Source organism: Meleagris gallopavo, chromosome 4, assembly GCF_905368555.1.
Source record: "Meleagris gallopavo chromosome 4, MGAL_WU_HG_1.1, whole genome shotgun sequence".
Classification (NCBI taxonomy): domain Eukaryota; kingdom Metazoa; phylum Chordata; class Aves; order Galliformes; family Phasianidae; genus Meleagris; species Meleagris gallopavo.
Window position 1 is genome coordinate 17,722,893 of NC_139407.1, and position 27,617 is coordinate 17,750,509.

A 27,617-nucleotide genomic window follows, 5' to 3' on the forward strand; every position below is an offset into this window, starting at 1 on the left:
GGTAGACTTTTTGGCATATGCTTAATTCAGCTCTTCAGTAAGAACCGAGGGAGTAGGAAAATGCAGTTTTCTGGAGAACTCTTTTATTGATTAATTCCTGCCAGTATCCTTGAATTCTACAGCAAATATTGGAACTAATGATTTCTGAACACGGAAGGCTTCTGGTTGTACTTCTAGGTTCAGCATCTCAGGACTCCAGCACTCAAGATCATGTGGTTGTTTGCACAATCCAACTCTTTCCCAATAACTCTGCAAGGGGAATGGAGAGGATCACCTTTGGCACTATAGCTGCACAGTGAATCACCATAGCAGTTGCTAACATTATATCCAGAGAGCTCTACAGTCTTGCACAAGATTTTGGTCACCGCACTCTGCCAGAGACTCCAAACAGTGCAATGATGCCACTGGCAGTCAGTGGCTCTTTAGGCAGCTTGTGAAGCATTCTGCCTGCAAGAGAGATAAATGACATCTTTTTCTCCAGTACCACAACTGTTTACATGACGACTTCTAGCCCTCAGAGAAACAAAACCAATCAACCTCTTTCAAGGGGGCTCATAAAGGCAAAAAGGAAATATTCACGTGTACCTGGGGCCATTCTTGCTTTTTAGAATGCCCATCAAAACAATTACACACAAATACATATTTTTAAAAAAGCAGTGGCAACAGATGACTCCACACCATTGAGGGTCCCCTTTATTTCTTTTCCTTGGCCATGTTTCTGACTGTCCTAAAATTAGGTGCTCTGAACAGCACTGGTGTTTGCATTCTGCCTTCAGCTAGACAGACAGGAAGCCCAGTTTTCCGTACCACGTTCCTGATCACAAAGCACAACCTGAGGCCAGGATTTGATGAGACAGATTTAGGCCGGCTACTACCAGATCAAAAACAGTGTGGCCACAAGCCATGCAGAGCTGATTCAGTGCAGATTCACCCTGCAGGTTCCAGACTGTCAAATTTTTGGAAGTGAGAGAGGGGAGAAAAAGGGAATCTTCATTTTTACAGATGCTACACCAGATTAAGCATAAACTGTCCTGCTGCAGATAGCACAGAGTTTATAAACTCTATACATTCGCACACATTTGGTAGAAATTCAATCAAGTGCAATCAATTCTTCTGCGCCAAACGGTGGCTCCAGGATGCTCCACAAGTGAACAGACTCGGTATCTGGTGCTGGATGGTGGTGAGTTAGATACCTGCACCGTACGGATGCCCAGCAGAGGCACCCGCTGCTCTGGCAAGGCTGTAACTGCAAACCACTAAACCAGGATTTAGGCAGCCCTGAGATTCAGCTGATGAAGAGTGCTGCTGCAGACAAAACCCAAAAATGCCACTGAAAAGACAATAAGAAAAAGAAGCAGACAGTGTCTCTAGCAAGAGTACACGTGGCTTCAGCAGCAGTCGGAAATGAATGTACAATGGCTGGCACAGAACAGTGCATCTTAAGATACCCAAGAGCTCCGTGTGTAACAACTGTTGCAATATTTAACTAGCACACGAACACTTGAAACCCTCTGTGGAAGGGATATAGAGCCACTGCAATATATTTCAAGTAACTGTATGTCCTACCCTTTACTTCACGTGGAAATGCCTGCGTATACCCAGAGCATAATAAAGCCCAAGCAGGAGGACAGCAAATAAGGCCAGACTGGTCTTCCGCACATTTGCAACGTGTATGAGGATCAGTTGGAAAGAAAGGAGGTTTTCAGATTAAGAAAGACTATCTACCTTGCTTATAAATGTTGAAGAGAATATGTCTTAACACCTATCCTGCATGGATTCCTTGCTTCCACATGCTGTTTTTTTTTTTTAAAAAGCTCCTGGAAGCATATTTCCTCAGGCATTTGAGCATATCAATGGCTTGGAGCAACCAGCAGAGAAAAGAGACAAAAAGTAGGTGTGTCCATACGTAAACATGCATGAAAATATCAGAGCCACACAATATTTTCCACGTGAAAGAATAAACCAGGCTTCTGTTTGCTCATCAGCTGTAACAAATTTGCCAGCATGGATCATATCTCCAGCTGGTGTAAATTAAAGAGGCACTACCGGTTTCAGGCAAAGCTACGCTGAGTAACAGCAGCCTTGGATCAGTGTCTTTATTCATGTTCTGTATCCACGGTCTCATGCATTTAAACTACTGCATGAAACACAAAGAGTGAATTTACAGAGTGCTTTTACCCTCAAGTGCATAAATAGCCTGAAGTACAAACTCACAACCCAACGGTTTCCGCCAGCACGCATACACTGTCTTGAACTAATGTACCATAAAAGGCAAGAATCAACACAAATTAAACAAGTTGGCCCAAAGAGTTGGCAACTTGACTTGTAACCAAGCATCATGCTGTCCCATTTCATTCCTGCTATTAATTTCTAGGTAATGCAAGCAATTGCAAGCATATCTGAGAAATCATGTTTACCATTTGTCTCGAAAAAGGAATTCTCCTTTGCATCCCACATCCTCTCAGACTTCTGTTTTCAGAAGGCCCTACTCACCCACCACAGCTCCCCTCTCCTGGCAGCGTCAATTGAGAGAGGAGTACGGTAGCTTGTTCGCCGGGTACTCGAGTGTACTTTCTCTAAACAGAGTGAAAGCCTCACTCTTGTCACCTCTTGCCCTCCACACATTCTCAGCCTCTACCGCTTAAGCATCACCTCTGCTTTTCTCGTGGGCTTTTCTTCTGTTTTCTACCACTAGAGCTCCACAAGCACAGTGGAATACAGCTCCTCAATGTTATGTTGGTACGCTACAGAGAGAAAGAGGTGGCGCCGGCTGTTAAGCAGTGCACCAAATGCTTTCCTGATCTGCCATCGAGACATCCACAAATCTTTTGGGCAACACAGCTCTAGCAAGCAGTCCTCAGAGTCCTCAACCTGCCCACAACAGAATCTCACCTGCACCGGTCACATTTCACAAGGTGAGAAGACGGAGGAGAATTCACAATGGCACTGAAAGATGATTGCTTTTTGCATCAATTCTTTGTAGTTTTTTTTAATTAACAGAGAACCAAAAAGGCAAATACCAGCTATACTGTCAAGTTCTTTTGCTGGAGAAGGCTTTAGTGTAAAGTTAGTTGGTTTGTATTACTTGTATCATGTATAAGCATTTTGTAAAATCCACTTGGTTCATTCTTTGCCAAACATCAACAATCAAAAATTGATTTAAGATCTATAGTACTCAGCAGCTGTTCTAAAAAATGAGTAACGCATTCAAACATTCATTTGTCTTATACTTTCTGGGTATATGCTGTGCCTTTCAGGGATGTCACTTCAGAAAACATCCTTCAGAAGGCTTTTGCTTCATGGCCATGGCCAAAGTAACAGTATCTGTCAACACACACTTTCAAGGAATACATCTAAAACTCACATGTTTGAAACAGACTTTTGGTTGAAAAACTGTTCCAAAATGAATAGCTTCATCTGTTAAACTTTGAACTGATATTGCACAGGCCTGTTGGCAACTTGGCAGAGGAAAAATATTCCTCTAAATTGTTCAGTGTGGCTGGAGCACTAGGCTAAGCCTTGCTTCCTAAACCCCACACACCTCTTTGCCAAATCCACGCAGAGACTGCTGGGGGTGCCTTTTGTATCAAAAGGCATTACCACCTCCCAGCACTGTCCGAAAGGATCACACTCCTCTCCCCCTGCAGGCACCGTTCACCTGGCATCACCCAACTGACAAATAACCAAAGTCAGCCAAAGAGCCACATGAGTTTGCCAGGCCAACTTGTGTCTGCTCTCCACTGAAAGCTCTTCATAGACTTCTTTAAAGAGAGGAGAAAACCACCACAGAAACTTTCATAGGCTTTCATAGGAAATGATATAACATTCTAGTAGGTTTATGGAATTAGTGGCTATTCAGGTATAGAGTTATAGAAGTATAGAATTAGTGGTGAGTGTGTGACTAGGTAGGATGAGTGGCTAAAAGATACAGAGGGTATTTTCTAAGCTCTGATAAGTTGGTTACTTCTTTATTTTTACAATGCAAACACCCTAGGTATAAGGAAAACAAATAATAAGGATGTGCAATAATCACTATATATTACTTGGTTTCCCTAAATCTGAGAAATCTATAGAAATCTGTTTTGTTTTGTTTTTTTTTTCAAGCATATATTACACAGTCAGTAACAAGTACAAAAAAAATGGTTTATAATGAGTGACACTGCTCTTTCTTCTTCTTCCTGTTCTTCCTCTCTCTGATTCAGATTTTCTTGAACCATCATCTTGGGACTGCAAAGCATCCGTGATGTGCCTGTTCTGGTCAAGAAAAATAAGCTTTTGATCCAGTTGGTCCATTTACATGAATTTAATGGAATCTATAATCCCCCAAAACTGGCTCCTTTCCCAGATTATGTATAATTTGGGCTAATCATAGAACAAAGGGAGCAGAGGTTAGCAGAAACACCCCTCAGACGTAAGAGCATTATTCTGTGAATCCCCATAAATTATCATTTAGTTTGTTGCATTTAGCTATTGCAATCTTTTTTGCTGTTTGTTTGATGTTTAATTTCCTACTGAACCTTGAGAAACCTGGTAGGACGTATGACAGCAACCGTAAGTAATCATTTGTAGTTAGTTACTATTAACACAATCAGGCAGTTATTCAATAATGATAAAAAAAAAAAGTCAAAAATGAATCAATACATGTTCTAAACGTATGTTTCGTCTCTGTTGACTGAGGAAATTGATAAGCAGTGTGGAAAAGTTTGGCATTACTGTGGAGCAGAGATATAAATACAGAGGTAACTGTAGATGAGCTTCTACGAGGACATGTTCTGTACTGACTGCTCATCTCGCTGTTAAATTGTCCCCATTTTTTCAGGCTCCAGAAAAATCACCCTGCTGGAATCTTTCACTCTGATCTCTTCCCCTATTCTTCACAAACAAGTACCTCAATGCAGCCTTTGTTATGTGGAGTCTTAAGGTACAGTTTCCCACTGCTGGCGTTCAACTTATCTTTCCAACTCCAGCTTCCAAACAACACCAACATCTTTATTGTTAGAGTTGGGATAGTATGTTTGGGTTGTGGTTGGACTCGATGATCCGTAAGGTCTTCTCCAACCTGAGCAATTCCATGGTTCTACCTAGCTGTTCAAAGCTGTACTTACTGTAACCAACACTAACTGTAATCCCTTTCTCAACTGTGTCTCCGGGCTAATTGTCTTAATGCAAATACATAATAACATATTTCATATATGGCTATTTATATGAAATGAAAAAAACCACCATTAAAGTTTCTGATCACAGCAGTTCCAAAAACTTGCAACTGGAAACATGTAAGATTGAGACATGGACAGAAAGAGCAAGTATAGAAATGCTGTTCTGTACGGGAGTCTTTGAATGAGATCCTCACCTCTCCACTTGCTTTATTCCATTGTGACTGCACTGGCTATGTTTGGCAATTACATTTTGTTCCAAAAATTGTCCTGTCCAACAAACAAATTTGTTTGAACTATTGGCTTCGACGTTTTTCACTAGATTTTGCAAGTCCAGCGTGCGTAAGAGAGTAAAACTTAAATACAGAGACTGACCTTTTCACTCTGCAAGCAGAGATTTCAACAAAGTTGTGTCTGATTAGAGATTTCAGGAGATTTCCTAAGTTCTGAAAGCCTTGGAGCTATTTGTAAAACAGAGCCTGTTTTTTTACTTGTTTCAAGGTTGACGTGCACTGAAAGGCAGAAGAGGTCCTGGCACTCCCACCAACCCAGCACGCTGCGCTTTCTCAGAAGCATAGCTGGAGACGACTCGGGCTCTGGCTTGCACAGGTTAACAGTTAATAATACCTTCAGCCAAGCTTCTTCATTTGACTTCTCTTCTCTTGTCAAATGTAAACTGAGATTTTCTAGCCTATGTTCTTATTGCTGTGTTACTATTTGTGCCTGCGTTATTTGTTTTCAAGAACAACTTGTAATAGCAGTATAAAGCACGCACCCACAATCTACGATCATACCAGACAACAGTCTCCAGCACACTGTCGTCGAAGCAGTCATCTCATCACTAGATGAGAGAAACAAGAATCAAAGGTATCAAGGGGTTTTCACTAGGAATGAACTATGCTTTAAAGGTGTTCTTAAAAGCAAAGAACGGGGACCGAAAACAGTTGCCTGAAGATTTGGTTTCTGGCATACTGCAGATGAAAGGGAAATATGCAGTAGTTTAGCCAAAAAGATGTTTAAATAGGATGAGATGGAAAGTTTTAATTTCCATACTAAGTTTTACTTGAATGTATACTGCTGGATCAGTACTGATATAACCCAAATGACCACAAAATACGCCTATCCAAAATGAAGCTTTTCCAAAATACTCTTGCAAGTTCCAGAGTCTCTACTGCTGCCAGATTAATTTGAATTCAATGCGTTAGCTTTGTTTAAAAATATCTCTCAGCTTCAGAGAGGAGTTTGGAGCCAGCTGATCTCCCTCTCAGCGTATGTAAGTGATAATGGCAGGTGAACATGTACTGTACAGTAGCTTCATATTTCTGCCATTGAGATTCATGTCACTTTCTATTTTTGAGAGTTGTCTGAGTGTTTACTAGGCTACGCCTCATCCCCCTCTTTCCCCTGTACCGTAACCTTGTAACTCAAGATGCTGGTGGCAGTATTGGGTTTGCAGTTCTCTGACCTTTTGTCCTTCTACTTGAAATTGACTGGTTTCATCCTGCAACGGCTCCCGGTTCAGTTACACTGATAACCTTTCATGACATGCCTTGTGAACTTCCCAGCAGAAGCAGGAAAGGATCACAGATTACCTCAATTTGATCAGCAGCAATTCAAAGTCAGGTCCCTGCTAGGCTGCAGTGGAACTCGGTCTTTCTGAAATAGTTCCGGATGCCACTAAGGGACTTAACATTTAAGCCTTCAAGTGACTGTGTGGATACAAGGGACCCGGAGATTGAATTTTTGCCTGAATGGTGGAACTCTCATTATGGGCCCCTTTCTCCTGCCTTTATTTAGGCAAAATACTTAGGAATCTATTAGGTGCTTTGCCGCATAGAGGCAAAAGAATTGGGCCACCTGTAGAATCCATTCTAGTTCATTTAATAAGGAAAAGCAATTCCTTACCCAACAACGCCACCATACACAGTCCACTCATCCTAAGCAGATGTCCAGAGAAGGAAACGCCTGGCAAATGGGAAAACGTCTAAATGACTTTGCTGTTTCTGCACACACTCCAAGTAAAGCAGGAGTTTTATCTGTGTGCCAACTGCTAGATCTAACTGGAATCAAAGCACTGACTGCTAGCGTTTAGTAGCCTAGCTCGTGGAATAGAAGGATTTGGTGAAAGCTGAACATTTGCAGCCATTTGTTACGAAGGTGCTGAGCTTTCTTTCTTCTTTATTTTAGACCTGTACACATTGCCTTTCCTTCATCTCCAAAACACAAATGATTCAATGCAACACAAACCTTGCATGCTTTTAGACATGATCTGCTGAGATGCAAAGCAGACTACTTTTTCTCTCCAGTATTTTAATGAGTTGCTAATACTTTTCCCAAGCAACATAATTTACTTGTAAACATTTGGCCTCTTTTTTTATTCAGCCTTTCCGTAAGGAACTATTGTAAATCTATATCCTTTCTATCTGAACACTTGAAATGCAACCACTATTCTCCCTACGTGCCATAGTCATATTTCACTGCAAATTGCTTAGTTATTTTAATGCGGATGCACAGGCAGGCAGTTTGTACCTATTCACACAGAATATTCATTTGCTTCGGTAGTATTCATCAGAGCAACTGCTGACCAGTCATGTATCTCCTGAGACCACAATATGCTGTCTTTCCCAAATCACAGCAGGGGAAGCACGTTGACAAGTCCTTGCTGATTTATGCTAGCACTCCAGCTGAGCAGTCGTACCTAAGGTTGTTGCAAGAGGTAACAGACCTTTACATTGAATCCTTGGTTTGTCTGCCTGACCTGCCACTTAACCGGGGGTTAACTGTTAATGAATTTCCCAACAGTGTCCCGTGATAAAGAAACATGCTAATGGTTTCATAACACATTTCATTGCAGGTAAATGTCTCCATCAGTTAAAAGTCTGTATTTCCCTGTTCACAACAGGGCTATAAAGCACCACTGATTTTAACGCTCTAGAAAACAGTAGCTAATACAGTGTATAAATCTCAAGTCTTTTGCCCACGTACACTTCTTTAGAGCTCAAAGTATCATCCTTGATAAGGGTGAGAAACGCTGGCCTGGCTCTTACATGTCTGATAAATGTGCACAAAACAGCTGAGTGAATTAACAAACCAAGGGCAAAAGGCAAAGATCGTGCATGGGATTAAAGTAGACAACGATCCTTCCTGAAACAGCTATTTGATGATTTCATTTTGAAAAGGGAATACGACTTTGAAGCCCTACCGGTATTTTCCATAGAGCTGAAAAGTTGGGATGACAGATGTCCCACCAGCTCACCAGCTACAGTCACAGCAAATATAGTTTTCTTGTCACCACCTACAAATCCCAGGGTATGACTGACTTTCCTTCCTCTCCCCCTCCCATTTATCCTTCTACGTCTAATTCTACATTTCCTCACCCCACCTGCTCTGCCAGAGCTCCCAGCTCATCTGCGTGCCTGTCAGCTTCCCTCACGATCACTGTCTCAGAGTCCTTTAGGAGCAGTAAGAGTTTCCTGAGCTGCAAAGTCCCCATCCTCATTTTAAAGGCTTATTACTCTCATGCCTACATGGACTACAAGCAGCTGAACATTCTACTTGATATATATATATATATATATGTACACACATAAAAGAAGGAAATAATGCATTTCTAAGATAAGTCTCAAGATGAATATCGCTGGGAGAAAAACTCACATTTGGTCAGGATTTCACTGACATGCTCTGCCTATTTTTATTGGCATTTTTATTTATTTTTTATTGGGGAATAAGCATAATGATATAACTTTGCTTTCAAAGCTCGAGACAAGACAAGGCAGCAACAATGAGAACAAAGTGAAACACACACACAAAATTTACAACACTGGCAGAGGTCAATCTGTGGACAATCACCACATACAGACCTAATTTTTTTGGTATACAGACCTAATTTTTGGATCCTACTGCTCTGGCCAGATGAAGACACTTCATCTGGCCCGCCAACACTCTCCAGACTTCAGCAATAGCGTCCTTGCTTTTCCCCTACCACGATCTGTGAGACCTTACGTTATGATCTTCCAGCGCTTTGGCCAGAACCTCACCTTCCAGCTTCCTGCAAGACATACCTGTCATTGCTGTTCCAGGGCCAAAAGAACTGAGAGAGAAAGCTGAGAACATTGCTGTTTTCAGCCGCTAAGGGGTCTTTTGCATCTTCCACACCGATACAGGATGGACTTCCCTTCAGGTATCACCTCTAGTTATTGACTCTCCTTACTGAAAAGAATTTTTTTTTTTTTTTTAAGGAGCCTTTCCCCTGGAGTTTTATCATTCCCCAGTCTTGTGTGTTAGCTACAGGAGATAAGACTGATTCAGCCAGTCAGCAAAATGTTTTGCTCATGAAGCTAAAGTTCTGCTTTTCTCCTGTACTGGAAGTGGTGATACTTCCTTGGGCTTTCGGAGAAAAATGTGTTTTAAGGTCTGTATTGGCTCATCGAATATTTTATTAATTAGGCCCTCCTGCAGATCTATAATCCTTTTAGGACTAAATTAACCCTTTGTGCCAACAGCATTAACAGTCACAAAGACAGATGCTACATACAGAAGCTATTCAAAATAAACCAGTCTCTGCTATCCTAGTGATCACTCTTGAGTTTTACTTCAGGAGAAGTGCAATCGTGCGAAAGATCTTGGTCTAAGGTAGCGCATTTCCCACATCTTCCCTTTCATCAGCAAAGAAATTCTGCATTAGTAAGAAAATTCAGAAACCATACATCATTACAGTCATAAAATAAATGCAGCACAATTATATTTCTTCGGACTGTCAGCCTTGAAAAGTAGTCTGTGTTCTCAGGGCCCAAAACATTCAACCTTCACAGGCTTAAATATCAACAGTCCATCAGAAGCAATTCCCACCGGATAACTGTTCCGCAGGCTCTTGACGGCAATGTATTTAAGAAAATGCAGAGTAGTGAGGCTCCAGGAGAAAATCAACAAAGGAGATGGTGGATGAAAAACTTAACATGAGCCAGCAGCGTGCTCTTGCAGCTCGGAAGTCCAGTGGTATCCTGGGCTCCATCAGAAGAGGAGTGGCCAGAAGGAACAGGGAGGTGATTGTCCCTATCTTCTCTGCCCTCGCGAGGCCCCGTCTGAAGTACTGCGTCCAGGTCTAGGGCCCCCATACAAGAAGAACAGAGAGCTGTTGGAGAGAATTCAGAGGAGGGCCACAAAGATGATCAGAGGGCTGGAGCACCTTCCGTACGGAGGTCGGTGGCTCTGCATGCAGCAGGCTAGTTGGAGCTTGATGATCCTTGAGATCCCTTCCATTCCAAGCCATCCAAGAATCTATCTGCTTGTAGTCAGTCCTGGTGCCAATACATCAAGGTATAACTTCCTGAGAGAAATTTTCCTCGGGGCATACAGGACTTCTACCCTGAAACATTTTTACTCCTTATTTGGGGATAGGTATCATGCAACTATTTTCATCGCAAGAGTCAGATGTGCTCACCTCCTTAAAGCAAAGCGTCAGAAGACCCTTGTCAACCTCAGGATCTTGTGCTGGACTGAATGAGTAAAGACACGGGCAACGGGAGGAGGAAGGAGATGGGCTGTCACTTCTGCCATTACCGGCAGTAAGTTTTCCTCAGGGCAACAGGTCCCAGACTTTTCTCTCCACCCAAGGTGCAAGCCCAGCCTCCGCAGAGCAGCCTGAGACACGTGCTTGTGGATGCAAACAAGTGGAATTTTCAGAGATTTATGCGAGTGTACGTTTGGGTAGATTTTCACGGGAACAGCAAAAGGTGCCTCCTGAGAGCGTCTACTCGCAAAATTTTAGGTTTCTTTCCACTGTAAGCGGGTGGTAAAGCTCTTCAAAGAAACGGATGGAAGAATTTAATGTTAGCAACTAATTTGGACAGGCGTGCCCTCAGAAACAAATGATTCCCATTTTCTGAGATGGAGAGGAAAAAAATCCACGACTTTAAGCACTATGTAAGTGAGGAAAATGTGATACTGAACAGAAATTTGAGTTTGGTCCACGCAAACCATTTGAAAATGGGAACTTATAACAGAAAGTTTTGAGCCACTAGGACTGAAGCAAAATGGCCAAGTCCATCTCTCTAGAAAGGGAGCTGGAGCCCAGTGCCCTGTCTGGTAACCACGACCCAAGCACAGCAAAGCTGTCGGCGGCTCCTGAGTCCGTCTCAGTGGGGTGAACTGAAGACAGGAAAGAGAAACGGGTGCATTAATCGGTCGAATGCAGCCATGAAAAGGCCTGCAGGGGAAGAGGATTTCCCTGCAGATGCTGTAAATAAACACTATCATTTATTTTAGGTGACGCAATGAGGATGTGTCATCTGGACCACTGTGTGTTTCTCACTATTTGTGGGCAAAGCAAAAGATTTTAAATGAGAGGATGTGAAGGGAAAAAGGATCAGAAGTTTCTTTTATGAAAATAAACTTCGTCCGTCTGTTAAATCCAGCAGAAAAAGGGCTGAGGGGGATACGACTACTCTCTTGAAAGAAGTTCAGGGACAAAAAGTGGCTCTTCAAGTTAAGTGTCAACTTTGACAAAAGAATATGTTAACATTAGTTAACGGGCATAAGTTAAAAGTCGTTAACTGTCTGTAAGGCAATACATTCTGATGGGGTCCTGAGTGCTGGGATTTCGTGAACCTGGGACACGTGTGTTGTAGAGTTAAAAAAGAAATGACTTCCATATCACAGGAGCCAGTAGCAGCCCCAGCAACAGACAGTCTCAGCAGCTACTGCTTCAGTTGAATGCCAATAATTTCTTTTAAAAGTCCACATAATCACAGAAACAAACTCTGTTATTAAGGATGGCTTGAGATGACTGTTTTGCTGGTGGTCGTAAATGGGCCGTGTGGTTTGGACGTCAACACACAAGTGGCCGGAGGGAGCGAGCACAAAGGAGACCCACCGAGGAGATGCAGCAAATTTCCTGACAAAATCCAGGCCCTGAGTCAGTAACTGCTTCAGAATTGCCAAGGAAAGAACCATAGCCATGTGACCATTTATTTGTTTGTTTATTTATTTATTTTGCAAGCTTTAGTAGAAAAATTGCCCATGTCCTAAAGTATTTTGCAACGCGGAGCCGCCTGGAAGGGCTGATCCTGCATTTTGTTGTATTTCTCATCATCACTCTCCTAAAATCGACATACTCCAGCATCTGCACATTGAGCAGTTCTGGTGTTTTCCTCCCGGTTCCAACTTATTTACAACTGCAATGTGGCCAAAGGCCTCATTTTGCAACATCGGATAGTCTGGAAGCAAGCGCCAAAATCCATGCAGGTCCCCGGGGCACTCTGCTGCACGCCTTATCCCGCAGCCTCTGGTCTGACAGATGTGCCAGTTTGCTAGGACAAAGGGAATTGGCAAGTGAAAATGTATATTCTGACATTGTGTTGTTTTTTTTCTGCAATGTATGGCTTTAGCATTGCAGGAAAATGAAAAGTTTTTATTTCAGCTGTTCCAGGCAGGCTCCCTACTGGACAACGCCTCGACGTCCTGGGACTGATCTTCAACAGAGCTGTGAACGTTCAGTGAGGAGAATTTATTTTTATACCACAGCTTCAGATTCAGTGACTGCTGATACAACGCAAAAAACCATAGGGAAATATTCTAAAGAAGTTAGTTATAGCAGTTTCATACCAGGTAAACTTTAAATAAAAAAAAAAAAGGCATTTGCTGTTTAGTTCTAGCATCTATGTAAGTGTCTATTTTAACTATTGTCCCAGATTACTCAGTTTTATACTTAGTTTTGCATATAGTCTACATCGGGCTGAGTTAACTCAGAATGAGACCAATTAAGACGACTATGGAAATTAATATTGCATACTGACAAATGCCAGAATGACTGCGCTTCAGTAATCCCCGTCAGAGCAATCATGAATGTTAATACTGTTTCTGGATTGCGCTATTTTCTTTGAACCGCTGAAATGGAAACCGTTTGATCTAGAATTGTTGCATTGAAGAAAAAAAAAGCTTCTGTGGGAAAGGATCTACATATTTGTAAAGTAGTGATTGTGACATATACCCAGCAATCTGAAATACTTCTGACTGTGCAGTGCATCCGCAATTGCTCATGTAACGAAGGCACGAGACAATGTTATTATCATTGTTTCTATTGTCTTCCACTTCCCACTGGTGTCTTTTTGTCAGCTTGACATATTTTTGGTTGTTTTCAGCTCTTGCTTTGTTTGCTTTGGTTCTGGAGCAAAAATCAGCTAATGACGCCTTTTGTTAGACTACGCAGGTTTTATTGGGCTACACTGTCTAGTGAACCCAGATCAGTCACTCGGCACATGAACCTGGAGTGAGATCAGGGTCTGCTGCTTTTCGGAGACTTATTCTGAGGAAGGGAGCTACACGATGCAGCTGTGTCGGACAACGTCATCTACACTGTCTGAAGGTCACTACTGATTACTCCGAACGGCCCCTTTGTATCTTAGGATCGGACTCTTCAGTGACTGGTTCATTTTTTTTTTCTAATTAAATGAAAAAATGCAATGTAAATCCAAAGAACCTCTTGCTTGAGGAGCAAAGAGCCAACTATCATTTTCAAGAGCTGAGACAGCAGAAGCAACCACGTGCTAGGAAGTCAGTATCCCAGACTGACCCTAACGAGGCCCGCCTGTGCTAATGAAGCAATGACTCCCAGGTGCCATGGGGCCGGGGCTGCTGGGGCACAGCTGTGCCTTGTTGGAAGCCCTGGGCAGGGCCTGCGTCAAAGCCTTTTAAACCCCACCGGAGGCCTCTGAGAGTCACAGGGGGAACTTTTGTGGTTATCTGTGTCCTGGGCTCTCCACCTGCTTTTTTTTTTTTTTTTTTTTTTTTTTTGTGGTTTTGGCTTAGAGCTGTAGCTGGGTTCTTCTTTCTTTTGGGGTTATCATGGTGGGTTCTTCTTTCTTTTGGGGGTTATCATGGTGGGTTCTTCTTTCTTTTGGGGGTTATCATGGTGGGTTCTCTTCTTTTTTTTGGTGGGTTATCATGGTGGGTTCTTCTTTCTTTTGGGGGTTATCATGGTGGGTTCTTCTTTCTTTTGGGGGTTATCATGGTGGGTTCTTCTTTCTTTTGGGGGTTATCATGGTACTCTTGTCTGGTTTTTACTTCTTCTTGGTTTGGGGAGTTGGCACAGGATTGCTGCTCCTTTTCTTGAGGCAAAGCACAACCCTCAGATTTGGGGGTGCTGCAGTTCCTCTTACTTGCCTTGATGGGGAGGCAATCAGGATGAGGCTGTGTTCTCTAGCCCAGCCCCGGTGCTGCTGTAGGTAAGAAGTGATGCAAGATTCTGTTCTTGTGGGTTCCTGTTCAGGATGAATGTTTGGTTTTAAACTTGAGATTTTTTTTGTCTAAGCTCCTGTTTTGTTTTTCCTTCCCTGTTGCAGGGTGAGAACTTCAGGGGCACCTTTCACAGCAAGGATCAACCAACGCCTGTGAGCAGTTCAGGAGCCAGTGAAACTATGGAGGCTGTGAGTGCCGGGGGCTCAGGGACGACATGCACCGGGGCTTCCAGGGACCCCGTGCCTCCTGTCGAAGGCTGCCGGGTTCCCACCCGGTTTTTTCCGGGACCGGTGCGGGACCACTGTCGGGTTCCCCCTGCTGTTTAGCTTCAGCACGGCGCTGTTCAGCTCCCGCTGCTTTTTTGGGGGGAACAGCACAGGGCTGCTGCTCAGCTCCCTGAGGCCAAACACAGTTTTAGGGTGCCCAGAGTTACTCTAAGGGAGTGGTGTGGGTGCCACAGCCCCTTCTGCTGGCATTCATTCTGAATCATTCCTCCTTTTTTTTTTTTTTTTTCTTCTGCCACCATGCACAGCAAAGAGCAGCCCTCGGCTGGCCCCAGTGAGGCCCATTTGTGCTAATGAAGAAATGATCTCCAGGTGCTGTGAGACTGGGATTGTTTGGGCACAGCTGTACTCAGTTGGAGTGTGGGGCAGGACCTGGTGGAAAGCTTTTTAGCCTCTGCCAGTTGCTCCTGGAGCTCCCTGTCTCTAGCAAGAAGCTGGTAGGTTCTTACCCTCTTCTCCCAAGGCCTGCACAGATATGGTGCTGCTATAACATTATTATTCTCCTTTTTTTTTTTTTTTTCCAAGGTAGTGCAAGTGGCTGCTTATGTATTCACATCCTGCCTGCTTTGGAGGTAATGCAGGGCCACTGGTGGACTCCCTCTGCTTTTATTGAAGTCTAGATGGTGCTGAGGAGGTTAGTGGGTGCTTTCAGGCCTTTCTACTGTGAGTGATGAAGGTGACTGGGATGGGGCAGTTAGCCTTGGTCTGGCCCTGTCTCTGCTGGGAGTGCAAAGCAGAGCAAGGGCTGCTTAAAAACAAGTTTTGTTTTGTTTTTTCTTCTTCTTTCCTGTTGCTCTCCTCTCTTGCAGGGTGAGGGCTGCAACAGGACCTCTGGAAGCAAGGATCAGCAGTGGAGTGGATACCAGACTGTGGCCAATCCTTGCTGTGAGTTGTTAGCAATATGACTCCGAAGCCAGGGGCCCAGGAGTGGGAGCCACCTGTCTTCAGGGTGCCATTTGTGGTGGTTGTTGTCTTCCTGCAGGTTTGGGACCAGCAGGAGGATGCCAGTGGACCTGGATAGCCCTTGGGTTGGAGTTAAGCTGGGTGTTGGAAGATAGACTCTGTGGTGTGCAGGTGAGTTATGCAGTGTTATGTTTCCTTTCCAGCCCTGATAGTGTGATCCACCTGGAGGTGTGGGGTTGATGGATTGATAAGTATGGTGAGCACAGTGTGTGTAGTGCAACCACCTGTTGTGGTGGGAGTTTAGGGTCCTGGTTCTGATTCCCTCCATCTTGTCTGGTGGTTTACAGGGAGGGACCCTGCATTTCTGAGTTGTCTTTGTGTTTTGCAGGTTGTGGTGTGGTTGACATTGAAGGCCACCAGTCCTGCTCTTGTCAAGTTCATTTAGGAACTGCAATGTGTGGGAGTGAATGGGGAGTGCATGGCAGGTGCCCTGATGGAAGGATAGATATGAGGTGTTGGTGGTCCTTTGAATTTGAGTATTGTGATTTTTTTTTTTTTTCCCAGGTCTCTATTGAGCCCTGTAAACTCTTTTTTTTTGTTGTTGTTGTTGTCTTAAAGTTGTTGGCAGAAACAGCTGTTCCTGTGATTTGTGCTGGCTGCGTCCTTGTTCACAGTGTGACTGGTGAGGCAATTTTTGTCTGTATTTGGGTTTGCTTGGTGATTCTCAAATGCACAGGGAGGCTGATACTGGCAAGTAAGATATCCTACAGGAGGGCAGGCTGCCTTTGTTCCTGAGAGGGAGGTTTGGCTGTGCAGTTATTTCAGGTCTGTTGTAATGAATTTGGTTTGGTGACTGTCTTAGGTGTGGCATTTTGTTGACTTGTTTGTCCTTTGTGTTTTCTTTTTGAGTTAAAGTGTGTTCCTGTACCATTTGTTTTGTGGAGCATCTGTTTGGACCAGGCTGTCAAGTAAGTCTTATGGTTTTGGTGTATTTTCTCAGTGTTCTTGTTTCCTTAAGGGAAGGAATTTTGGGGTTGATTATAGTTAAAGCTGTGGATTGTTTTAGTAAGGTGTTGTGAGTATTTGCACATGAATATTGTGGTTTTTTTTCAGTGTAGTCATCCTGGTTTTGGTGCTTTTTGCTCTAGTTGGCTGTTGGGGGGGGGGTTTTTTTAGCTTTTTCTTTGGGTGCTGGAGACTGGGATTTGCACTATCTCATAGAGATTATTTTTTTTAGGGTGGGAGGGTGGGTTTCGTTATTTGTGTACTGGCCTCTGGGGGCTGCCCTTCCCCCTCCTTCCCCCTCCTTCCCCCTCCTTCCCCCTCCTTCCCCCTCCTTCCCCCTCCTTCCCCCTCCTTCCCCCTCCCTTCCCCCTCCTTCCCCCTCCTTCCCCCTCCTTCCCCCTCCTTCCCCCTCCTTCCCCCTCCTTCCCCCTCCTTCCCCCTCCTTCCCCCTCCTTCCCCCTCCTTCCCCCTCCTTCCCCCTCCTTCCCCTTTTCCCCCTCCTTCCCCCTCCTTCCCCTCCTTCTTCCCCCTCCTTCCCCCTCCTTCCCCTCCTTCCCCCTCCTTCCCCCTCCTTCCCCCTCCTTCCCCCCTTCCTTTCCCCTCCTTCCCCCTCCTTCCCCCTCCTTCCCCCTCCTTCCCCCTCCTTCCCCTCCTTCCCCCTCCTTCCCCCTCCTTCCCCCTCCTTCCCCCTCCTTCCCCCTCCTTCCCCTCCTTCCCCCTCCTTCCCCCTCCTTCCCCCTCCTTCCCCTCCTTCCCCCTCCTTCCCCTCCTTCCCCCTCCTTCCCCCTCCTTCCCCCTCCTTCCCCCTCCTTCCCCCTCCCTCCCCCCTCCTTCCCCCTCCTCCCCCTCCTTCCCCCTCCTTCCCCCTCCTTCCCCCTCCTTCCCCCTCTGTCCCGTCCTTGCTGCTCGACGCTGAGTTTGGCTGCTTTCTGACCTGAAGTAGCACCTTGTAGAAAGATGCTCTTCCAGGTATTGCCACATGGAGTTATTTCCATAGTTCCAGGAGGCATGTAGAAATTGCTGTTAGGGAGTCTTTGGATATGCAGCTAAATGTGAAATGTTCCTTCAATCTGTGTGCAGGATAGATCCTGTTTGCTGTGGATATTTTGGAGTAAGATGCATGACCCAACTTGATGTAGGTCATTAGAAAAAAGAAGATAGGTACTTATACTGATTCCACAGGAAAAGTCCAGTGCTCTGGGAGTTCTGCTGCAGTAATTGGCACAACTTGCTAGGACCAGGCATGTTATTTAGTTAAAATTCACAATTCACGCAAGTAAACTGTGAAGACCAGATCAACAGTTCTTAAGTTTAACAGCTCAAATCTAGTTGTATTTTTCAGTTTGAACTGTGCTGTTATTTAAGTTGCTGCATCATGCTAGCAGTTGATGGCTCTAACTCTTTTGTTTGTGAACTCTTACTCATGCAATCAAAGGTTCAAAGCTGCTTAAATGCTGTCAATTTCTCTTAGGGGCTCCCTGTGTGAGTATAAGAGCTTAAGCCTCTGCTACAGCTGCTGTCAATAGACTAGGTAAGATAAATTAATATCTACTGGAGTTCCAGTTGAACACAAAAGCATCAGGCTATGGGGACCTTACCTCTGAAAAAGGGATCTTGGGAGTTGAGGGGCTTGGCTTCAGCATATCCAAAAACCAGTGGTGGATTACCAGCTGCTTGCATCTTCACGTGCCTGGTAAAGCTCACATGTTCCAGACAGCAGAACCTAAAGTGGTGCCTTTAGAATCAGGGAGTTTGCTAGTCGACTGTTTCTTTTTAATCAAATACACAAAGCTCTGTTAAATCAAAGTAGCAGATAAATACAAAATAGATACGCTTCTGAAACCGCCTACCTTCTCATAGGAGTTCAGTGCAAAATAGAAACGTTTGTAGATGCCTTTGTCAACAGGCAGAATAACTCTGAAGGAAGTGAAGGTTCTCTGCTGTAACTACTGTATATAATTCAGACTTTCATGCTACTACCAGTAAACTTTTCAATATTAGTGGATGACAGACATTTATCAGTTAGCTTAAAATTTGAAGTGTAAGAAAAAACTGATCACTTTTTTTTAAAAAAGACAGCTTTGGTAAATGTTTGTATGACTATATAAAAGACAACTTATAGTAAGCAACTGAAGGTATAAATGAACCCATAAAAGACCCATCGTAAGGGCTTGCGTAGATAAAATTGCCTTTCATCCTCTAATAGTTAAATTGAAACTGCAACCTTCAAAGCGCCCTTAAACTCAGACTATAAAAAGAAGTAAAGTAGCTGTATTTAAGAGTGTTTCCTATTGCACTGTAGTTAGAGAGGGTATAGTGTTATTTACCACGCGTTACTAGCAAATCATAAATGCCTAGGGGAAGAAATAACCAGGAAGAAATGCATGCAGTTAGCAAGCATCTTGCTGCGGCTGCTCTGCAAGTTTTAAGTATGTACTCTTTGCCTTGCTAGCAGTTCTGGTGGCAGCCTCTTCTGCAGTCTTACTTAAGTGCAGCTTTTGCCTAAGAGCTGTAACTTCAGCCACTCTGTGCTCATTTTACTACAGAAGTGGAATATGAAAAACAATACTCTTACATTCTGACTGTGCCAGACCATTACTCCAGTTCACTCACCTTGGACTTCTCATGCTCCTATTTTGTAATTTCTCAAGTGTCTCTCAGACTCTTAAAATAGCATATAAAATTGACAACAGGAAAAGGGTTGAACATCTAGAGGGTGAGACTACCATTTAAAAGCAACTTGATGCCAAGCTGGAAGAACCTCAGGAAGCTTGGTAAAGGAAAAAGCAGAGCCTACTACAGCAGGTGTTTTCTTTTTTTTTTTTCTCACCTCCTCCTGCACTGGCTGGTTACGGGACAGGGAGAAAGCTACGGGGTTACCGGATTTTCAACTGGATGAAGCACAGAGCGAGATCATTTGCTGCTGAAAAGTTATCTGATTTCAAGGTTGATGGATCAGATAACTTCAGAATACCTTTTTGGGCAAAAGGAAGTGCTACGACTGTCATCTCAGTGGTTTCTTTCACGGTGATATGTAAAAGAGGGCTGGTGGTGCTCAGCATTTAGGTAGATAATTGCATGTGGAGAGATGTGTTCCCAGTTACATCCCCTTTTTAAAATAAGGAGGTGATTATTTTATGTTGTAAAAACAAGTTCTTGTATATGCATTTGATTAGTTTTTTTTCCTAAAACTACAACTGTAAACAGAGCCTTGCTTCTATGCCAAGAGCCTGCGCTGCAAGTCCTTCTTTCTCAACTGTAGATTTTATCACTACTACTTCCAGAGTTTGCTACAGAAAAGACATCTTGTGAAGTACTTCACCCTGTTGGGTTTTTGACTGGTCTTACTCCAAAAACTGAAGTTATTCATGAATGCTCTCATCGCTCCATGAGCTTACCTCCTAAAGCACAAACCCCTTGGAAGCACCAAAAAGTAACACCACTGCTGGAAACTGCGCCTCTCAGCACCAGTGAAAGCAAGAAGAATTACTTGTCACAACTTTGTGCAATGATTGTTTTTTCCAGTTTTTTATGAATTAGACTATGGCTGTGTGTTTCTTTAAGGAGAACAAATGACAAAAAGGCTGGAGAGGGCGGAGTGATACTATCCAGCTGTTGGTGACTTGCTTGATTGGAGGAGAGTGGCGCAAGATGGCCTTTAGGCATCTCTCCCAGACAAATGATTCCATACTTAAGTCAGACAATGTCAAAAAAAAACAAACTGGGATTTTTACTGTTATGTTACTTAGTATATATCACCAATAGTGACATAAATTTGGTTAACTGTCTTTTTATAATTGGTAATACTAGTTATGATATTGCAATACTGTTATATTCTACTGTTGAGCTATAGCCACTTTGAAGTTAGTTTGCAGATGTTTGCCATATAAAATCCAGGTTACAAAAGGAAATAAATACTGACTTTTGGTCAAGATAATTTCTTGCATAGAAATATGCTTATTTGACTCATCAAAAAATGTAAAATGATCATGCTTTGTAATGCTTACACGATCACGGGAATTCTCAACTCCCTCTTCTGCCATGTGGAACTTCATACTGCAATCTCATTACACAAGTGTAAGAGCTTTGTTTTTCTATGGCTGGCTGTTCTGTTTTGGTTTTAAAAAATATAAGGTTGAAGAACTCACTGAAGTTTGGTTATCAACATGAAGTTATATTAGGATTGCAGAGTATTACCTTAAGATTGTAAGGAGTATTTTGATTTGTCCCTGTAGTTCTGCATGGCTGAAAAGCTGGGATTTACCACTACTTTCCATCATCTTTTCCCTACATGCTTTTCTCCACGTGTTCAGATGTTCCAACTACCATTAGGCTAAACATTAACAGATTCAGACTCCTTTTCTTGAGCTTCTGATTTCGAGTTTCTCCAGCATCACATGATCAATCTTTATACATAAGGCACTTTCAAAATACCCGGCTACCATTTCTTGAGAGTTTCCTTGCCAGTACATTACTTAGTAAAGTATTATTTACAATTCTCCTTAAACACAGGTGATTTAATTCATTATTATTGCTCAATTAACAAGTGGTTCCTTGTAACGAAGTATGGGACTCTCATTCTTTGTAGCCAAGTTAACGCAAAAATTTCAATGAAAAAGTCTTTGGATTCTGATGACGCTTCATGCCAGCTCAAGTAACTGTTACAGACCAGAGAAACCCAAAAGAATCATCTTTCTCATTTTAATCGCTAACAACTGAAGGAGATTCTCCAAAATAAACCTGCTGCCTTTCTTTATAGAAAAAGTTTGAGATACTATGACAGTTCTGTGCAGTCATGCTTTCTCTAAAGGTATGTTTTCTGCACAGCCATCGTGCTGAAACTGCCTTTGTTGTTACAGTAACTAAGCAGCATCAGTGTAATCGCCTGGTAGATTCACCAACTTTGACAGTCAGTATTCACTATTTTTAAGAGTTGCTTCTAGGTCCACTGAAATACCCTTCTGCAAATACTGGGAGGTATAGCAACTGCTGTTTAACCCCACTGGCAGCTAACCGCTCTATTCCCCACCTTCCCAGAGGAATGGGGGAGAGAACTGGAAAAAAAACAATAAAGTAAAGTAGAACTCATGGTGTAATGCTATTACAGGATGGAAAGTACTGCAACAATAGCAGGGTGACAAAGTCTGGCTGCAGTAGATGAGAACAAGTCCAAGAAACCACAGATGCAGAAATAAAGGGAAAGATCTGCCTACCTCTGAGAGGCATCACTTGATCTGAGAGGCAGGGATCACCAGCAAGAGATGCCCTCGCCTCCACTGCCAACCCTTAAAAGAGGTCTGGGAAGGGGTGGATCCTTCCAGTCATTCAGGTACATTGCATGCACCTGAGCTCCCCTGGGTTGGCCCTCACTTCCTACCAGGTGCTCAATCACTGCTTCAGGCCCTGACTTGCATCTCCACTACATGTGGACAGAGCTAAAACTTTTTACTGAGATAAAGAGTTACAAATATGTAATACTGCACACACACAAACATATATAATAAATGATGCGCAAGTAATTGCTCACCACCACCAGGTGACTGATGCTCAGCTAGCTCCCCAGTGAATGGAAGAGAACAAGATGAACTCTCACCCCCTTCAAAATTCTTTCCATGTGATGTCACACAACACAGAATACCCTTTGACCACTTTAAGTCAGCTGTCCCTATTCCATTCCCTCCCAGCTCCATGGATTGTTTGCTGACAACAGCATTGGCTCTGAACAACACTGTCCAGCAGCAACAATAAACATGGGTGTGTTATCAACATTGTTTTTCCTCAAAGAACCAAAACATGGCCTCATAACAGATGCTCTGGAAAAAAAAAATTCCTTCCCAGCTGCTACTAAGGCAATACCTTTTGATTACTTGGAATTAAAACCAATTAGCTGAAGAGATACATAGTTTCTTGCCTATAATGTTCTTACTGACAATAACTGTCCCATGAGTATTGGAAAAAGAAAAAAAAAAACAAACAGGAAAAAAAATTATAATTAAAAAAAGTCAATAGATCTTCTAATTTATATGTTCAGCAATTTATGGAAAAAACTAACTGGGATAAAATAAAAACCATTTCCACAAAACAAAGACAAAGCTCACATTATGAAAATCTCAGAATCACTGAATGGCTTGGGTTGAAATGGACCTTAGGGATCGTCAAGATCCTGCTCAAGAGCGTTTCCTGAGGTTATATTCCAATAGTAGGCTAGGATTTCATTATCTGTAATATTAAGAGGCCATTTAAAGGATTTACTACTTCAGTCCAGTCCTACAGATCAACAGATCACAAACCATAACTCTCAATTCATAGCCGCCCGCTTACCATTCCTGTTTTCCCTCACATCAATGTTTCAGATAGGATGAAGAAATAAAAGAACGAAATCAGTGGAAAACAGGCTGACATTGCAACATTTCTTGCCAAGATGAAATCAAATATGGAAAAATATATCACAATTGCAGATTGAATTTTTAGTTGGGAATTCTATAAATGTAAGGACTACAGAAGTAAAAACAAACTAAGAAAATGAATTAGTGCATACTTACCCAACGTGATTAACATGCAACTCACCATGGGATTTTTTTTTTTTTAGATAGTCCGCACACTTTCACAGAAAAGAAGCAGATGTTCATTTTCCTCAGTAGAAAATAAAATTAATTCCACCCAACTGTGACCTTTCACTACCTTACCTTTCCATGAAATTTAGGTATAATTATCTAAAGACATGATAAATATCCTAGCAAATCCCATCCAATGAGCTCTATAGACATGATCTTCATGCCAAAAAAATGATGATTGTAACTTACAGTTCTCTGTCTTCCCGTGGTGAAAATGTAAAAACTGCATAAATTAAACACGGGTTTTATTTTACATTGCGGCTTCTTCACGAGGAGAAGCATCATTAAAGTACATGGTAAGCCAGAAGAATTTCCACATCAGCTGCAAATGGCCAATAGAAAATAAGAAAATAACGAAAGTGTAACATGATGGAAAACAGAGCAATGACAACAGAGCAACAAGGTCCAGGGTACCACAACTGAAGAGTTCCTCAAACACAACAGCAGCAAACACAAAAATAAAGGAAACATCCTTAAGAGAGGGTTAGCCTGCACTGCCAACCCTTAAATGAGGTCTGGGAAGGGGTGGATCCTGGCTCCACCCCTGCTGCTCACTCAGGAACATTGCATGCACCTGTGCGCCCCTGGATTAGCCCTGCCTTCCCAGCAGGTGCTCCATCAGTGGCTCGAGCTGTGACTTAGGATGTCCGCTGCTGTAGTGATTTCCGCTACAATAACGGTGTTGGTATTCAGAACGCTTCGCTTCCTAGGTCCATCGTCATTATTTGGTCTGCGTAACTACACCTAACGTTTCAATTAAAAGAAGAGTAATTAAATAAGAAAATGATCCGAATCTGTTTTCAACGGGATTGACTACAGTTGGATAGAAAATATTCCTGAATGTCTACCTCAAATATATGGAAATGGAAATACGACTTCATCTAAAAATAACACAATTTTACCTAAAAACAGGAATCTAATGTGTGCTTCCATCATTTGAAAATACTGTATTTTTAGATAATATGGCAGAGACAAAATATTGAAGTTAACATGATCTCATTCTCTGTGTACTTTGAGGATAAGTGATGCCGCTGAAGAAAAGACTATTCCATTTTTTTTTTTTTTTTTTTTTTTAATATCAGTTCCCCTTCTCCATATTTCTGTGTAGGAAACGGTTGCAGCAGATACTTTACTCTCAACTGAATGCTAACTCACAGAAACAGCATCCCCGATTAACGCTCCAGTTACTGCTTCTGCTCAGCTAATGGCTTGCCAAGAAGGAAAAGCCCGGGGGAGGAAACGTTCAATTCATCGCTCCCGGAGGTGCTGTGCGTGGTGCCTGCAGGCTGAATAGTGTTCCCCAGCTACCGTCGGGAAACGGTGAGGTGAGGGAGCACTGCCTGGCTTTGGGGGGAACACGACAGGCGTGTGGAGCAGCTACGAAATATAGTGCTGGAAGCTGCAAGCATGAATACATTTTCTGCCCCGCTAATGAATTAAAGGATCTGACGTGAAACTGAGGTACGGTTTCCACCAATTCCCGTAGTGCAGTTGTTTCTTTTCTAGAAATTCTCCTTTTGTTGAAGCAATTGTTACCATTGTGCAGCTATAAGGGATCCAGGGTGCCTCTACGCCAGTATTTGTGATGGCGATTCCACAGTCGCACTGCTGAAAGGACAGCAAAACCAATTTGCAAAAGAAATACAGGCGTGAGCCTCAGCGGGAAGCGAGCAAGCAGCGAGGGAAGGTTTGCTACAGAACTTAGGACACCGTGCAGCTGTGTCAGGTCTGGCAATAGCTGCGCTCTGATTGAACAGAGCCTTGCAACGCAAGGAGTGGCCGTTCCTCGTCACACTGAGATACGTCTGGCTACGTATAATTAAGGACAGTTACGAGCACGGGGGGACACTCACTGTATGCACAACGTGCGCCGGGTGACAGCTTAGCTCCTTCTCTTCTCTCTCCTATGGAGATAGGATAGCTTTAGGGAGCTGTGAACTATAGCGATGGCAATGAAGATGGTCACACAAGAGCGCACAGAGGCCGCTATCAGCACATTCACCCACGCGGAGAAATGAAAGAGAGTAAGAAAGGGGAAAGGAATTTCAACTACCCTCTCTCTAATTAACACAATTAATACAAACAAAATGTGTCAGTTACACAGGCAGCGGCTGCAGCTGAGAGCAGCCCCGTTTGCTGCATCACCCGGCAGAAGCGGCTCTCGCTCCCTCGGAGGAAAGCTTTGTTTGCAGCGTCAGGGCAACCTGCGCTGCCAGGCTTCGAAGCAGGAAGCCAGGGAAAGGCTGGCGAGGAGTTCCGGCCTCACCCCACCTTCGGAAGCCACGGAGCGTAGAAAGCAAGGTGCCACGTTACCATCCCAGCCCATCCGGGCGCTCTGGTTCTGCCCAGTTTTTCTTGACGCTTCCTTGCGCATACACCCAAACACGCTACAAAATCCCCATGCGTAACATCAAAGAAAGGGCACCTTATTATTTTCTGAAAGAAAATTCTTTATGAGACTGCTCCAAAAATATAACTCTCATGTTTGCAGTATACGAAACAAAAGGAACAAGCTCTCCCCATGCACACGCGAGCGCTAAGCCCGCTCACACCCGCAGGGAAAGCTGCTCCCACGCCCACGCTTCTCACCCCGACGCTCTCAGCGCAAAGCAGTGCGTGCTGAGCGAGGAGGAGGCTTCCATCAAACATCCCAGTGTGTAAGGAGACGCTTCAGGAACATCGTTTTCAAAGCAGCTGTTGCTCTTGCAGCTCGGAAGGCCAATGGTATCCTGGGCTCCATCAGAAAAGGGGTGGCCAGAAGGAACAGAGAGGTGATCGTCCCTCTCTGCTCTGCCCTCGCGAGGCCCCGTCTGAAGTACTGCGCCCAGGTCTGGGGCCCCCGGTACAAGAAAGACAGGGAGCTGTTGGAGAGGGTCCAGAGGAGGGCCACAAAGATGATCAGAGGCTGGAGCACCTCCCCTGCAAAGACAGGCTGAGGGAGCTGGACTTGTTCAGCCTGGAGAAGGCTGCGGGGTGACCTCACTGCAGCCCTCCACTATGTAAAGGGAGCCTACAAACAGGAAGGGAGTCAATTCTTTACAAGTGTAGATGTATGGGAACTATTGAGTCACGGCCTGAACCTGTGATTGATCACTGAAACAAGCAATGAGTCAGCCGTGGGGAGCACAGGTGAAGGCAATTCAGCTATGTGACCGGAAGGGCTGGAGCCCGGCTGCACCTCTTCTAGACTCCGTTTAAGGGCTGACTGCCACTGGGGAAGGTTTTTTTTTTCTTTCTGGAGATCTCTCCTTTGTGGAGTTTCTTATCATGAGCTTAGGATACGGGTGAGCACTTCTTTTATACTGTCTCTTCCCATCACAATAATCTTTCTAACTATAAACTTGTAAAATACCATCCTAACTACAATATTCTTTACAACTGTGCATTTGTTAACTGTACAGTAGATAATGGCAGGACAAGAGGAAATGGTTTTAAGTTGAAAGAAAGAAGATTTAGGTTGGATGTTAGGGGGAAGTTCTCTACTATGAGAGCAGTGAGGTGCTGGAACAGGCTGCCCAGAGAGGTTGTGGGTGCCCTGTCCCTGGTGGTGTTCAAGCCCAGATTGGATGGGGCCCTGGGCAGCCTGGTCTAGTATTAAATGTGGAAGTTGGTGGCCCTGCCTGTGGCAGGGGGATTGGAGCTTGATGATCCTTGAAGTCTTCCAACCTGGGCCATTCTGTGATTCTATGAGAGGACCTCCCTCAAACTGCCATAGTAGTTAAGGATTAGATTTGGTAGGCATCTTTCTGAGCGACAAGAAAACACATCGAGTACAATATCAGCAACCTCCTAAAATGTATCTGAGAAAGACCTTTCTGGCGGGGATGAGGAAGCTTCAGTTTCACCATGTAGGCAAGTCTACCTGAAAGTTCAGGTTGGAGGGCAAAGTATCCTCTGGAGAAAGTGTTCTCCCACCAGCCTGCTCTTCCCTCCCTTCCTATCACGCAGTGAGCTCTTCCAGCTTAGCAATGCCACCAATGTGTTTGTACAGACAGTACAGTAAAATCCATTGCAGGTTCACTCCTTCAAGAAATACCACTGAACAAGCAGATACCATACATTTGGAGTGATAGAAGTACACTCTATAATTAACAAGAAAATACAAGCCTGAAATGAGAATCCAGTGCCACCAGCGTCAGAGGTTACATGGAGGGCAGTTAGCACTGGAGCTTCTTTGCAGCTCATCCCCACTTCTGCTAAAGCAGGTGTGTTATGTGAGCCTGCAGTGTGCTCCTTAGGACCAAAGCATTCACGGACATTCACATCATAAGCACACCTGTAACTCAGCTATAAAGAGAACTCTGAAGCTTGAATCTGTCTGTATTCTAAATTAATCCTTAACGAACAACAAGTTTTTCTAAGTCTGTGGAGCATTTCTTCTTTGGGATCTTTTTTCTCAACCTAGGAAATCAAAGCATCATCGA

The 27,617-nt window shown here is 43.6% G+C and overlaps 1 long non-coding RNA gene across 1 annotated transcript; it reads left to right on the forward strand.

Annotated features, from left to right (window-relative positions):
* The first annotated feature begins 14,091 nt into the window (after window positions 1-14,091).
* On the forward strand, window positions 14,092-21,108 carry LOC104910665 (uncharacterized). The gene is made up of 7 exons (XR_014882867.1): window positions 14,092-15,108; window positions 15,197-15,305; window positions 15,481-15,556; window positions 15,654-15,745; window positions 15,963-16,542; window positions 18,051-18,110; window positions 19,440-21,108. It is a non-coding gene; the product is annotated as an uncharacterized LOC104910665 (long non-coding RNA).
* Window positions 21,109-27,617: the final 6,509 nt, after the last annotated feature.